This window comes from Hordeum vulgare, chromosome 5H (genome assembly GCF_904849725.1).
Source record: "Hordeum vulgare subsp. vulgare chromosome 5H, MorexV3_pseudomolecules_assembly, whole genome shotgun sequence".
NCBI lineage: Eukaryota > Viridiplantae > Streptophyta > Magnoliopsida > Poales > Poaceae > Hordeum > Hordeum vulgare.
In genome coordinates this window covers 517,412,108-517,426,188 of record NC_058522.1, presented here as the reverse complement: position 1 = coordinate 517,426,188, position 14,081 = coordinate 517,412,108, and positions in this window count along the sequence as shown.

Here is a 14,081-nt window from a genome sequence, read left to right as displayed (position 1 = left end):
CGAGATCATTGATAAATGCGACAAGATGATGTTTCTCCTTACAAGTTAATTCTGCTTCATCATTGTAGTAACAGGTTCTGTCTACCATTTTTCGTACATTTTTTGAAAAATGAAAATAAGCTGTCAATGGAAATAAGTCGTCAACTATTTTTAAATAAACAATATAAATTACTTAATAAATGTGGTTGAGAAACTCACATAATGGTAGAACTGGAGGCGTCTGCACATCGACCCAGATGTCGATATTATCTTCAATTTCATCTTCCGGACGAATATCAAAGGTGATAAGCATATTAGGCTCAAATGCATAAGCCCTGCATAATGCTATCCAGGTTTTGCATTTAAAAAAGTAGTAGGTGTCTGCATTGTACAATTTTACGGCAAAAGTATAACCATGCTCGGTCCTCAAGTGAACTATCTTTACCTCCATATTTATTTCAGTACCGAAACCAATCTTATCCAACACATAATGTCTTGCATGGCAGGGGATACACTAGTAGAATAGTAAAAAATAAAAATTGTAAGTTGAAGCAAAAGAAGTCATGCTTAATTGCGAAAAAAGACTTGTCGTTGTGACTTACTGTATCCACTTCGAAGTCCTCATCCAGGATGATGCTGAAGCGCCTATCATCAACTAGGTAACACTAGTGGAAAACGGGCCTTTGGCCTGGACCCTTTTGTCCCGGCCTCCCTCTGAGCCGGGACTAAAGGCCCGGCCACGTCGCCCCAAATCGCAATGCCGCCCACGAGGCTTTGGTCCCGGCCCGTAAGGAGCCTTTAGTCCCGGTTTGTGTCTCAAACCGGGACTAAAGGGCTACGCGGTGTGCAGCCCGCATGTGCGCCTCCTTTAGTCCGGTTTGTGTCTCAAGCCGGGACTAAAGTCCTCTGCCTATATATAGCACAACCCCCCTCTCCCCTCTTCCTTGCATTTTTCTTGGATGGAAGAGTGTGGGTGTGTGCTAGATCTCCATTTTTTATGCACTAGAGGTGTTTGTTGAAATGTGTGTTAGAGCGATGCCGCTTCAGTTCACCGAACACAACTACGATATGAGATGCCCGAGAAACGCTTAAACCTCTTCCTCTTTATTTCTACTTATTCTAAAAGGTTAGCAACTATATTTCCTCGTTTAGACCGTGCGGTACTAATTTTTAGGATCGTGATTGTATTTGATATACTGTCGTATAACGCAGATGAGCCATCCATGGATGTACGGTGATCAACGCACAACCGCTTACAGAGAAGGCGTGCATTCTTTTCGAGATGCAGCCGATGCGAACAAGCATGGTGGTGGCTATATGTTTTGTCCATGTGTTGAATGTCGGAATGAGAAGGATTACACTTCCTCAAGAGTCATTCAGAGCCACCTGCTTCGGTCCGGTTTTATGTCGGGCTATAATGTTTGGACCAAGCACAGAGAAAGAAGGGTTATGATGGAAGACGACGATGAAGAAGAAGAGAACGATGATGACAACTACCGATCTATGTTCCCTGAGTATGCTGATACCGCAATGGAAGACAATGAAGAAGAAGATCAGGATGAAGAACGGGAACCAGATGAGCCCGCTGATGATCTTGGCCGGGTCATTTCTGATGCACGGCGAGGTTGCGACATAGAAAAGGAGAGGTTGCAGTTCGAGCAGATGTTACAGGACCACAACAAATTGTTGTACCCAACTTGTGAAGATGGCCAGAAGAAGCTGGGTAGCACACTGCAATTGCCGAAGTGGAAGGCAGAGACCGGTGTGACTGACTCGTCATTCGAAAAGTTGCTGGTACTGATGAAGAAGATGCTTCCAAGAAAGAACGAATTGCCCACCAGCACGTACGAAGCAAAGGAGCTTGTCTGCCCTCTAGGATTAGACGTGTAGAAGATACATGCATGCCCTAATGATTGCATCCTCTACCGCGGTGAGAAGTACGAGAATATGGATAAATGCCCGGTATGCACTGCATTGCGGTATAAGATCAGAAAAGATGACCCTGGTGATATTGAGGGCGAGCCACCCAGGAAGAGGGTTCCTGCCAAGGTGATGTGGTATGCTCCTATAATACCACAGTTGAAACGTCTGTTCAGAAATAAAGATCATGCGAAGTTGTTGCGATGGCACATGGAAGATCGTATGAAAGACGATAAGTTGAGGCACATCGCTGATGGTCGGCAGTGGAGAAAAATCGAGAGAGAGTTCCCGAGATTTGCAGCTGACGCAAGGAACTTATGGTTAGGTCTGAGTACAGATGGCATGAATCCTTTTGGGCAGCAGAGTTGCAGTCACAGCACCTGGCCCGTTACTCTATGTATCTACAACCTTCCTCCTTGGTTGTGCATGAAGCGGAAGTTCATTATGATGCCAGTGCTTATCCAAGGTCCAAAGCAACCCGGCAACGATATTGATGTGTACCTAAGGCCATTAGTTGATGAACTTTTACAGCTGTGGGCCGAACGAGGTGTACGTGTGTGGGACGAGCACAAACAAGAGGAATTTGACCTTCGAGCGTTGCTTTTCGTAACCATCAATGATTGGCCTGCTCTTAGTAACATTTCAGGACAGTCAAACAAGGGATACAATGCATGCACGCACTATTTGGATCAGACAGAAAGTATATATATGGACAAATGTAGGAAGAATGTGTACCTGTACAATCGTCGTTTTCTTCCGCCCAAGCATCCCTTAAAGAAAAAAGGCAAGCATTTCAGTGGCAAGGCAGAACCCCGGGGGAAGCCTGTCATCCGTACTGGTGCTAAAGTATTTGATATGGTCAAAGATTTAAAAGTAATCTTTGGAAAGGGTCCTGGCAGCCAACCTGTTCCTAACGGCCCTGATAAGCGCGTACCCATGTGGAAGAAGAAATCTATATTTTGGGAGCTACCCTACTAGGAAGTCCATGAGGTCCGCTCGGCAATCGACGTGATGCACCTGACGAAGAATCTCTGCGTGAATATTCTAGGCTTCCTGTGCTTGTATGGGAAGTCAAAAGATACACCGGAAGCACGGGAGGACCAGGAACGTCATAAAGGAAGAGATGGCATGCATCGAGGACAGTTTCAAGGGCATGCCAGCTACGCTCTTACTAAGGAAGAGAAGGAAATCTTCTTTGAAGTCCTTTTCAGTATCAAGGTCCCGACTAGCTTCTCGTCGAATATAAAGGGAATCGTAGATATGAAAGACAAAAAATTCCAAAACCTAAAGTCTCATGACTGCCATGTGCTTATGACGCAATTGCTTCCGGTTGCATTGAGGGGAATTCTACCGGAAAATGTTCGCCTGGCAATTGTGAAGGTATGTGCATTCCTCAATGCAATTTCTCAGAAGGTAATCGATCGAGAAAGTCTATCAGGGTTACAGATTGATGTGGTCCAATGTCTGGTCAGCTTTGAGTTGTTGTTCCCGCCATCCTTCTTTAATATAATGACACACCTCCTAGTTCACCTAGTCGAAGAGATTAGAATTCTCGGTCCTGTGTTTCTACACAATATGTTCCCCTTCGAGAGGTTCATGGGAGTCTTAAAGAAATATGTTCGTAACCGTGCTAGGCCAGAAGGAAGCATCTCCAAGGGCTATGGAACAGAGGAGGTCATTGAGTTTTGTGTGGACTTTCTTCCTGACCTTAAGCCGATTGGTGTTCCTGAATCTCGGTATGAGGGTAGGCTGACAGGAAAAGGCACACTAGGAAGGAAAGCAAAAGTATGTATGGACGGGCATTCTTTCTCTCAAGCACACTACACAGTTCTACACAATTCCACTGTGGTGGCTCCGTATATCGTGAGACACAAGAATATTCTACGCTCCGAAAACCCGGGGAAGGCTGACTCTTGGATTAAAGGGGAACACGAGAAGACTTTCGGCAGTTGGTTGCAGACACATCTCATGAATGACGACACCGTTGGAGATCAGCTGTACTGTTTGGCCAGGCCACCATCTTCGACTATATGTACTTTCCAAGGGTATGAGATAAATGGGAATACATTTTACACGGTTGCCCAAGATAAAAAGAGCACCAACCAAAATAGTGGTGTCCGCTTTGATGCAACAGACGAGAATGGGCACTGTTTGGAAACATATTATGGGTACATAGAGGAGATATGGGAACTTGACTATGGACCTACTTTTAAGATCCCTTTGTTTCGGTGCAAATGGGTAAAGCTGACAGGAGGCGGAGTAGTTGTAGACCAAAAGTATGGCATGACAACAGTGGATCTCAACAATCTTGCGTACATGGACGAACCATTTGTCCTAACCAATGATGCCGCTCAGGTTTTCTATGTGAAGGACATGTCTACAAAAACGAGAAAAAGAAATCAGCAAAAGAAGATATCGTATGATGAGCAAAAACACCACATAGTTCTTTCAGGGAAAAGAAACATCGTGGGAGTAGATGACAAGACAAACATGTCAGTAGATTATAATAAGTTTCATGAAATTCCGCCCTTCAAAGTGAAAACGGACCCAAGCATCCTACTGAATGATGAAGATTCTCCATGGCTATGACCCAGAAGAAAACAGAAATAATAGATAGGAATATTGGTGCAATAATGTAATAATGTATTGAACCTTTTATGTAATGCATGTATGGAATGTACTAAACCTTTTAGTTTTGAATTATTTATTCAATTTCAAACACGAAGTGCATCCAGTTTTTGTCGTAGCCCTCTCAACTTTTTAACACATGCTATGTGGGTGAAATGATGAATCATACAAACTTTCAACATTTTCAGAGTTCATTTGTAGTGCTTTTCAATTTCAGGGTCAACTAGCTCAAAAAAATAAGTAAATACACGAAGAATACCAAATGAAGTCAGAAATTGTTGAAATTTTGTGATGTGCCTTTGAATGGTGCATTTTGAACACACAAAAAGTATGGAGTTCAAATAAGTTCAAAAAAAATGAAATCCCTTTGTAAGAGCTGAGTTCTCGTTCGAAACTCTGATACTTCGAGAGAGATTGTCCGTTTTGTACACGAAGTGCATCCAGTTTTTGTCGTAGCCCTCTCAACTTTTTAACACATGCTATGTGGGTGAAATGATGATAGCATGCCAACTTTCAACATTTTCAGAGTTCATTTGTAGTGCTTTTCAATTTCAGGGTCAACTAGCTCAAAAACAATTAGTAAATGCACGAAGAATACCAAATGAAGTCAGAAATTGTTGAAATTTTGTGATGTGCCTTTGAATGGTGCATTTTGAACACACAAAAAGTATGGAGTTCAAATAAGTTCAAAAAAATGAAATCCCTTTGTAAGAGATGAGTTCTCGTTCGAAACCCTGATACTTCGAGAGAGATTGTCCGTTTTGTACACGAAGTGCATCCAGTTTTTGTCGTAGCCCTCTCAACTTTTTAACACATGCTATGTGGGTGAAATGATGATAGCATGCCAACTTTCAAACACTTTTTATTATCATAGTTTTGTCAAATTCTCAAATATGCAAAAAGAATTTTAATAAACATAGTTTTTAATTGAAAATAACAAAATAGTTAATAGTTTGGATAGTCAAAATAATTAATTTTGAAAATAGAAAATAGTTTTGAATTATTTATTCTATTTCAAACACTTTTCATTATCATAGTTTTGTCAAATTCTCAAATATGCAAAAAGAATTTTAATAAACATAGTTTTAATTGAAAATAACAAAATAGTTAATAGTTTGGATAGTCAAAATAATTAATTTTTAAAATAGAAAATAGTTTTGAATTATTTATTCAATTTCAAACACTTTTCATTATCATAGTTTTGTCAAATTCTCAAATATGCAAAAAGAATTTTAATAAACATAGTTTTTAATTGAAAATAAGAAAATAGTTAATAGTTTGGATAGTCAAAATAATTAATTTTGAAAATAGAAAATAGTTTTGAATTATTTATCCAATTTCAAACACTTTTCATTTTCATAGTTTTGTCAAATTCTCAAATATGCAAAAAGAATTTTTAATAAACATAGTTCTTAATTGAAAATAACAAAATAGTTAATAGTTTGGATAGTCAAAATAATTAATTTTGAAAATAGAAAAAAATTGAAACTATATGAGAATTTATAGAGAAAATTCAACCGAAATTCAAAGTGACCTCAATTTGAATTCAGGTTGAATTTTCTCCATAATTTCGAATATAGTTTCAGTTTTCAAATTTACAGTGAGTTTAGGCCCGTAAGCCTGCTTTAGAGAGGAGCTCGATGGAGATGCTGCGACGGGGCTTACAAACTAGTGTTAGTCCCCCTCGCTGGGCGAGGTGGGACTAAACTTATCATGCAGCCGGCGGAGGGGCTTTAGTCCCGGGTGGAGCCACGACCCGGGACTAAAGCCCCTCGCCTACCGCCTGCCGAGCACGGGCCTTTAGTCCCGGGTCGTGGCTCCACCCATGACTAAAGGGTGTCTTTAGTCCTGGCTCGAGCCCCGACCCACGACTCGAGTCCTCTTGTCAAATTCTCAAATATGCAAAAAGAATTTTAATAAACATAGTTTTTAATTGAAAATAACAAAATATTTAATAGTTTGGATAGTCAAAATAATTAATTTTGAAAATAGAAAATAGTTTTGAATTATTTATTCAATTTCAAACACTTTTCATTATCATAGTTTTGTCAAATTCTCAAATATGCAAAAAGAATTTTAATAAACATAGTTTCTAATTGAAAATAACAAAATAGTTAATAGTTTGGATAGTCAAAATAATTAATTTTGAAAATAGAAAATAGTTTTGAATTATTTATTCAATTTCAAACACTTCTCATTATCATAGTTTTGTGAAATTCTCAAATATGCAAAAGAATTTCAATAAACATAGTTTTTAATTGAAAATAACAAAATAGTTAATAGTTTGGATAGTCAAAATAATTAATTTTGAAAATAGAAAATAGTTTTGAATTATTTATTTAATTTCAAACACTTTTTCATTATCATAGTTTTGTCAAATTCTCAAATATGCAAAAAAGAATTTTAATAAACATAGTTTTTAATTGAAAATAACAAAGTAGTTAATAGTTTGGATAGTCAAAATAATTAATTTTGAAAATAGAAAATAGTTTTGAATTATTTATTCAATTTCAAACACTTTTCATTATCATAGTTTTGTCAAATTCTCAAATATGCAAAAAGAATTTTAATAAACATAGTTTTTAATTGAAAATAACAAAATATTTAATTTTGAAAATAGAAAAAAATTGAAACTATATGAGAATTTATAGAGAAAATTAAACCTAAATTCAATGTGACCTCACTTCGAATTCAGGTTTAATTTTCTCCATAATTTCAAATATAGTTTCAATTTTTAAATTTACAGTCAGTTTAGGCCCGTAAGCCTGCTTTAGAGAGGAGCTCGATAGAGATGCTGCGACGGGGCTTATAAACTAGTGTTAGTCCCCCTCGTTGGGTGATGTAGGACTAAACTTATAGTGCAGCCAGCGGAGGGGCTTTAGTCCCGGGTGGAGCCACGACCCGGGACTAAAGCCCCTCGCCTGCCGCCTGCCGAGCACGGGCCTTTAGTCCCGGGTCGTGGCTCCACCCGGGACTAAAGGGTGTCTTTAGTCCCGGCTCGAGCCCCGACCCGGGACTAAAGGCCCCTGCTTCCCGCCTCTTGGTCTGCCGAAAAAGGGCCTTTAGTCCCGGGTCGTGGCTCCACCCGGGACTAAAGGGTGTCTTTAGTCCCGGTTCGAGCCCCGAACCGGGACTAAAGGTCCACCTATATAAGCGGGAGTTAGAAAATTTCCAACCCAAATCACATTTCGTTCTCTCTTCTTCCTCGTTCTCCTGCTCAGCGCGCACCACGACGAACTCGACGACGCCGTCAGGCTGCCCGCCGTCCTCCTCGCCGCCGCCTGCCATCCTCCTCGCCGTCGCCGTCGTCCTCCTCGCCGCCGCCTGCCATCCTCCTCGCCGTCGCCGTCGTCCTCCTCGCCGCCGCCGTCCTCCTCGCCGCCGCCTGCCGTCCTCCTCGCCGTCGTCGACGCCTTCGGCCGGTAAGCCCCCCGCCCCCTCCTCCCCAACACTCCGGCCGGTAGAAGAAAAGAAGAAAAAGGAGAAGAAAAGAAGAAATAGGAGAAGAAAAGAAGAAAAAGGGAAGAAATGAAGAAAAAGGAGAAGAAAAGAAGAAAAAGGAGAAGAAAAGAAGAAAAAGGAGAAGAAAAGAAGAAAAGTGAGAAGAAAAGAAGAAGAAGCGAAGAAAAGAAGAAAAAGGAGAAGAAAAGAAGAAAAAGGAGAAGAAAAGAAGAAAAGGAGAAGAAAAGAAGAAAAAGGAGAAGAAAAGAAGAAAAAGGAGAAGAAAAGAAGAAAAAGAAGAAGAAAAGATTTTTTTTGTCATTTAATTCCTATTGTTATTAGGTTTGTGCTAGATTATTAGGGTTAGTAATATTTAGAATTAGGTTAGGGTTACAAGAAGAAGAAAGATGATCAAAAATAAGAAAATAAGATTAGGAAAAAGGAAAATAAGAAGAGGAGGAGAAGAAAAGAAGAAAAAGGAGAATAAGAAGAGGAGGAGAGGAGAAGAAGATGAAAAATAGAAGAAGAGGAGAAGTAGAAGAAGAGAAGTAGAAGAAGAGAAGTTGAAGAAGAAGCGGAGAAGAAAATAAGAAAGAAGAAGAAGAAGAAGAAGAAGAAGAAGACATTTCTATGTATATAGATGCTTAATTAGTGTTTCTTTGATTATTGCTTAGTTTTGCTATTGTATATGCTTAAGTGTTAATAGTTTATTTTACTATATATACAATTAGTTTATTTTTAGCAAGAAAATTAATAGAACTATTTTATTTTTTAGTTCATTTTACGATGCCTATCCCGCATCCTCGTTGTCGACTCGACGAAGGACACCTGCTTGATCAGAGGGGCCATGTCCGGGACTGGGCTCCTCCCGGCTGGTATTGGGAGGTGCTACCTTCCGGAGGGCGTAGGTTGGTGAGGAGCCAACCCGTTGTTGACCCGATCCTTGTTTGGTGGCGGTCGCGTGGGCCAGTGACGTTGCCGAGGCTTCCAGACACCGCGGAGGTGGTACGTCACCGTGTCAGCGAGGAGGATGAGCACGTCCGTCGCTACATGGTTGCGTTGGAGGGCAGGTTCGAGCATACCTGGCAGGTTCTTCAGGGATCTCACTAGAGCTATGATCCTGTGATGGTTCCTTCTCTTTGGGTGTCCACCGCCCGTGACGATACCCGTCGGGCGCTACGATTATAGCTGTATCAGTGATGCTATATGTATGATAGTATTCGAGGAGTATTAGTGATAATATTCGACGATGTACGGACAAAAGAGATGATGTAGTTTTGCTTATAATTGAATGCATGCTAATTTGAATACTACTTTATTTTACGATTTGGTTTTGCTTACTGAATGCTCAAATTGGAAAAGTACTCCTACTTTGAATACTATGCAGAAATCTAGGAGTCCCGGGTGGAGCCACGACCCGGGACTAAAGTTGTTTTGGAACGGAGTTCCTGATAGAATAATTCTTGTTTGGTACAAAGTTCAACAAAGTCCTTTGACACTAGACAATGTGGCATATAGAAGGGTATATGAGATCAGGAAAAATAGGATCATTTTCTACACATCTAGAATGTCGCCATTTTGTTAAATCCTTAAAGGTTAAGAGAATCCGTTAGACATATTTTAGAGTTTAGGTTTTAGCCAAGACCCGGGACTAAAGATCCTCCTATATAAAATGACACTTCGAAGTTTGTTAGTTTATTACTTAATCAAATGTCCGTTTTTTGCAGAACTATGGATCCACATATCAGGAACCTCGAAGAGGAAGAACTTCTCGAAGATATAATCAAAGACGGCCCCGACGTTGAACCAGCTGAATCTCCGTCGTCATATCTAAACCCCTCCGGATATGGAATGGAGGTCGACCGACACGAAGATGAAGCTGATGGGGCAGGAGATAGGTCCAATGACGGAGAAGGTGATAGCTCCACTGATGGAGAAGCCGGTGGAGAAGCCGGTGGAGAAATAATAAAGTCCGGCGAGGTATACATATGAAGTTCGACAATCACTTGTAATATGTGAAAAATATTGGAGATAGGTCTATATTGTATACATATACATTCATTTGACGAATGTTTCTCCCTCTTAGGCCTCCACATCGAGCAAAGCTTCGAAACGAGGCCCGACTAGAAAGTTGGATGCACGGACGCATTACACCTTTGAGGTGATATTGCCTACGGGCGAATCCAAGCTTCCTAAGAATGCTGCTGACACATTCAAGAAGCAATGCGGAGTTCTCGTTAGGGATCACGTCCCGATCAGCGTTCGGGAGTGGAACAAGCGCAAAGGGGCAGCCGATAGTGACTATGTCGCTGAAAGGTACAAAGATAATCTTTGGAATGATCTTATGTCACATTTCAACCTGCCAGAATGTGATAATGAAGACGCCGCAAAAAAACTGAGGGCCAAAGTCAAGCAGTGGACTCTAAAGAAGATGGCCGAATTGTTCCGTAGCTGGAAGAAGAAGCTATGGAAAAACTATCTGACGACAAACAAAGTGCCAGTATTCGAGGGTATCTAGCCAAGCAGGCGAACCACTGGAAGGCATTTCAAGAGTACAAGGAGTCAGAAGATGCCCAGGCATTATCAGAAAAGAACAAGAAAAATGCCGACAAGAAGAAATATCACCACAAGCTGGGGCCAGGGGGCTATGAGACTGCCATCCCATAGTGGGATAAGAAAGAGCAAGATCTGCTAGCTAAAGGCATCATACCTGAACCACTCCGTGATGAGTGGGAATTGAGAGCAAGAAATTGGTTCCTAGTGCATGGTGGTTCGTACGACGAAGAAACAGGGGACCTCATCTGCAGTGACGGTCTTAGGATACCCAGGGAGAATTGGAAAAAGATAGTGAAAAAAATTAAGGAGGGAAAAAGACAGTTCACTGCAGATAGAGAGAAAGATTTGCTCACACTGGTCCTCGACAATGACGAACATGGAGGACGAACGCGAGGCTTCGGTCCTTCTTACCCGTGGTGGCTTGGGTATGCCAGAGACCAAGACACTTACAGAAGCCGAGCGAGAGCAAAGAAGCGGTAGCAGGATGAGGAGAATGACAAGTTCAACCAGTTGCTTGCCAGGATTAACGAGCAACAGAAGGAGATTGATGAGCTTAGAGGAGTAGCGCGCCAGGAAGATCCTGCACTCGATATTACCGGCGCCCCATCTAAGCGGAACAGCAGCGTGGCTGAATCTGAGGCCCCGCCCGACGATGCACGAAGAATGATAGAGGGCGGTCCCGGCTACCCCGTGGATGGAATCAAGGAGTCAACATCATGTGAACTCCATCAGAAATTCAAGAACATATCCATGAAGGTGGCCGTCGGACAAGCTTTACCTTCTGGCCCTGATGCACGCTGGCATGGCCGTGAGATTCCAGCTGGCTTTGCTAAAGTCGGGGTGGATGAAATCATGTCGGGGTTTCATGATATGGAGCTCGACATAGCTGGACCCAAAGATGAGAGGACACTCGGAGAAGTACTAGGTGGAGTCATCCTATGGGACAAGAACTACATCAAGCTTCCAGGATCGGCCCCAAGGACAACACCGCCTCCGAGTCGTCGCAGGTCACCTACACCTCCATCACCTCCAAGCCCTCCACATGACGTCGGCCAGCACAACACGAGTCCATCTCAATCACCGCCGCCGGACTTGGGTCGTCCGTATCCGCCGCCGCCCGCTCCGGATACTAAGCGGAAGCGTGCCAGCAAGAACGCTCCGCCGATGATTTCTAAGCGACGGAGCCCCCCAAAGCGCAAACTGTCGCCCCTCCCAAAGGTACCTCATGCTAATCTTCCTATCAGACCTTATGATCGTACCGCCGAGGAAAATGCCAGGATAGCAAAGGAACATCATGATGCGCAGATGAAAAAGAAGGAACCCGAGCCCCGCCCGGAATACAACGAGAAGCAAATAGCATTTGCAAAATATTTCACGAACCTTCCATCACAGTATGACTTACACCATAAGCCTGATGACTATAAACGCACATTGCAGAAGGAAGTGAAAAAGAGCAGATCACGTGCAAGTGCAAGTGGGAGCAAATCAAGTTCAACTACAAGCAAAAAAAGATCAGACGTTCCTCAGCTTGGACAACAGGCCAAACAGTCGATCCCACCCCTCAGGGTGTTACCCGAGAATGTCCCCCCTCTGGTGCAGGGGCAAGATTTGGAATTAGCAAAGAAGTGGGTGGATGAATGGGGTATCCCGGTTGAAGACGTTCTGGCTTCCCAAGACGACAGGTTACCCAAGGCTGTGGTAGCCCCTAAGCCACAGTTTGTCATGGGAGCGCCTTTGGTCAGCAAAGATGATCTCCCAACAAATATGCGTTACTTGCATACATGGTACTTAAGTGAATCAAAGAATGGGAGAACGATGATCGTGGTGAGTGTCCCACGGGAGTACTACGGCCGCCCCGAAGAAATCCATATCGACTTTGATGAACTCTTCCAGATGTACAATGTCGACGCCCTCGACAAATCGCTTATGAGTTGCTATTGTATGTAAGTTTTTTAATTCGTTGTCTACATATAACTTGCTTAGTTATTTCAATTCATTGTCTACATATAACTTGTACTCTATTATGCAGAATGAAGATTGTGGATTGTAAAAATAGGAACATCCTAAATATTGGGTTTATTGACCCAGATAAAATACATATAGCGACGCTAACTGATAAACCCAAGGAGACGGAGGAAAACCTTCTAAGGTTTTTAACAGATCAAAATTTCTGTGACCACATACTGTTTCCATACAACTTCAGGTGAGGGTCTTTACTCTGTTGTGTCCATTCACTTATAAGTGGAATTGATAAGTTACACACACACACACACACACACATATATATATATATACATGTGCAACTTTCATTGGATTCTGTTGGACATTCAAATTGATAAGGGAAGAGTTGATGCCTTCGACCCATCTATGCGGGTACTATGTTTGCGAGACCATTCGCATGTTTACCTTTGAGCACAAGGATCACATATATGACGTAAGCAATGAACATTCACACCTCTATTTTTACCCGTCATTATTTGTTATCATTATTGATATTCATATTCATCTCCTCTTCTTATATAGTACACGGCCATGAGGGAGAAGTCCCTACCAGAGCAACGCGCGATTGCTGTTGCAGAGGAGCTTGCGACCTTTCTGAGGACGGAAGCTATAGATGACAAATGACGATTTAGTGTAGCTAGGGGCCATTACTGATGTTGGTCCATGTAATCGAATAGACGGGCTCTAGTCCCGATAATTCAGATCTCCATATAATTGTATATATATGCTCGCTTGTAAGATAAGTTAATATTATATATATGCATAATTATTTCTATTTAGAATTATATCAAAACTAATTCCCGAACACCAAACGAGGCATCACGTTAATCTCCCGAACACCTAAACCCTAAAACCCTAAAACCCAAAAATAAACAAAATCTGAAACTTTTTAGTCCCGGTCCGTGTTAAGACCCGGGACTAAAGGGCCTGCCCCTGAGGGCGCTCCGAGGCGCCCACGTGGAGCACCTTTGGTCCCGGCTTGGAACAGGGCCGGGACTAAAGGTTATGCCTTTAGTCCCGCCCCTTTAGTCCCGGTTGGTGAACCGGGACTAAAGCCCCTTACGGGCCGGGGCTATAGGCCCTGTCCCCACTAGTGTAAGGCGTGTCGCAAAGGTCGCGCTTGTCTTGGCAGTATTCACACATAACGAATTCCTCTTCGTCGTCAGACATTTCTTAAAACAGAGAAAATTTGGGCATGACATTTACTAAAAAGTGGACATATGGAACGCCTGAAATTTGCCGGAACGAAAATGAATCAACATTCTGACAAAACATAGGCCACTCGTATATAACAACAATGAACAAGTACAAAAGATGGGGTAAAACAGATAATATTATGAACAACCTCTCATGCCTAACCACATTGCAAAATTTCTTATACCAAAACATAGGCCACTTGGATATAGCAACATTATAAGTCTCTTAACCCCTAGATGCATTGGTAGACCCTCATACCAAAATTACTGATAAACACTACTACTATCTCCTATCCACACATATTACTTTAGATGGATTGAATAACCTTTGAACAAACTTTAGGTGAAAATATTACTATC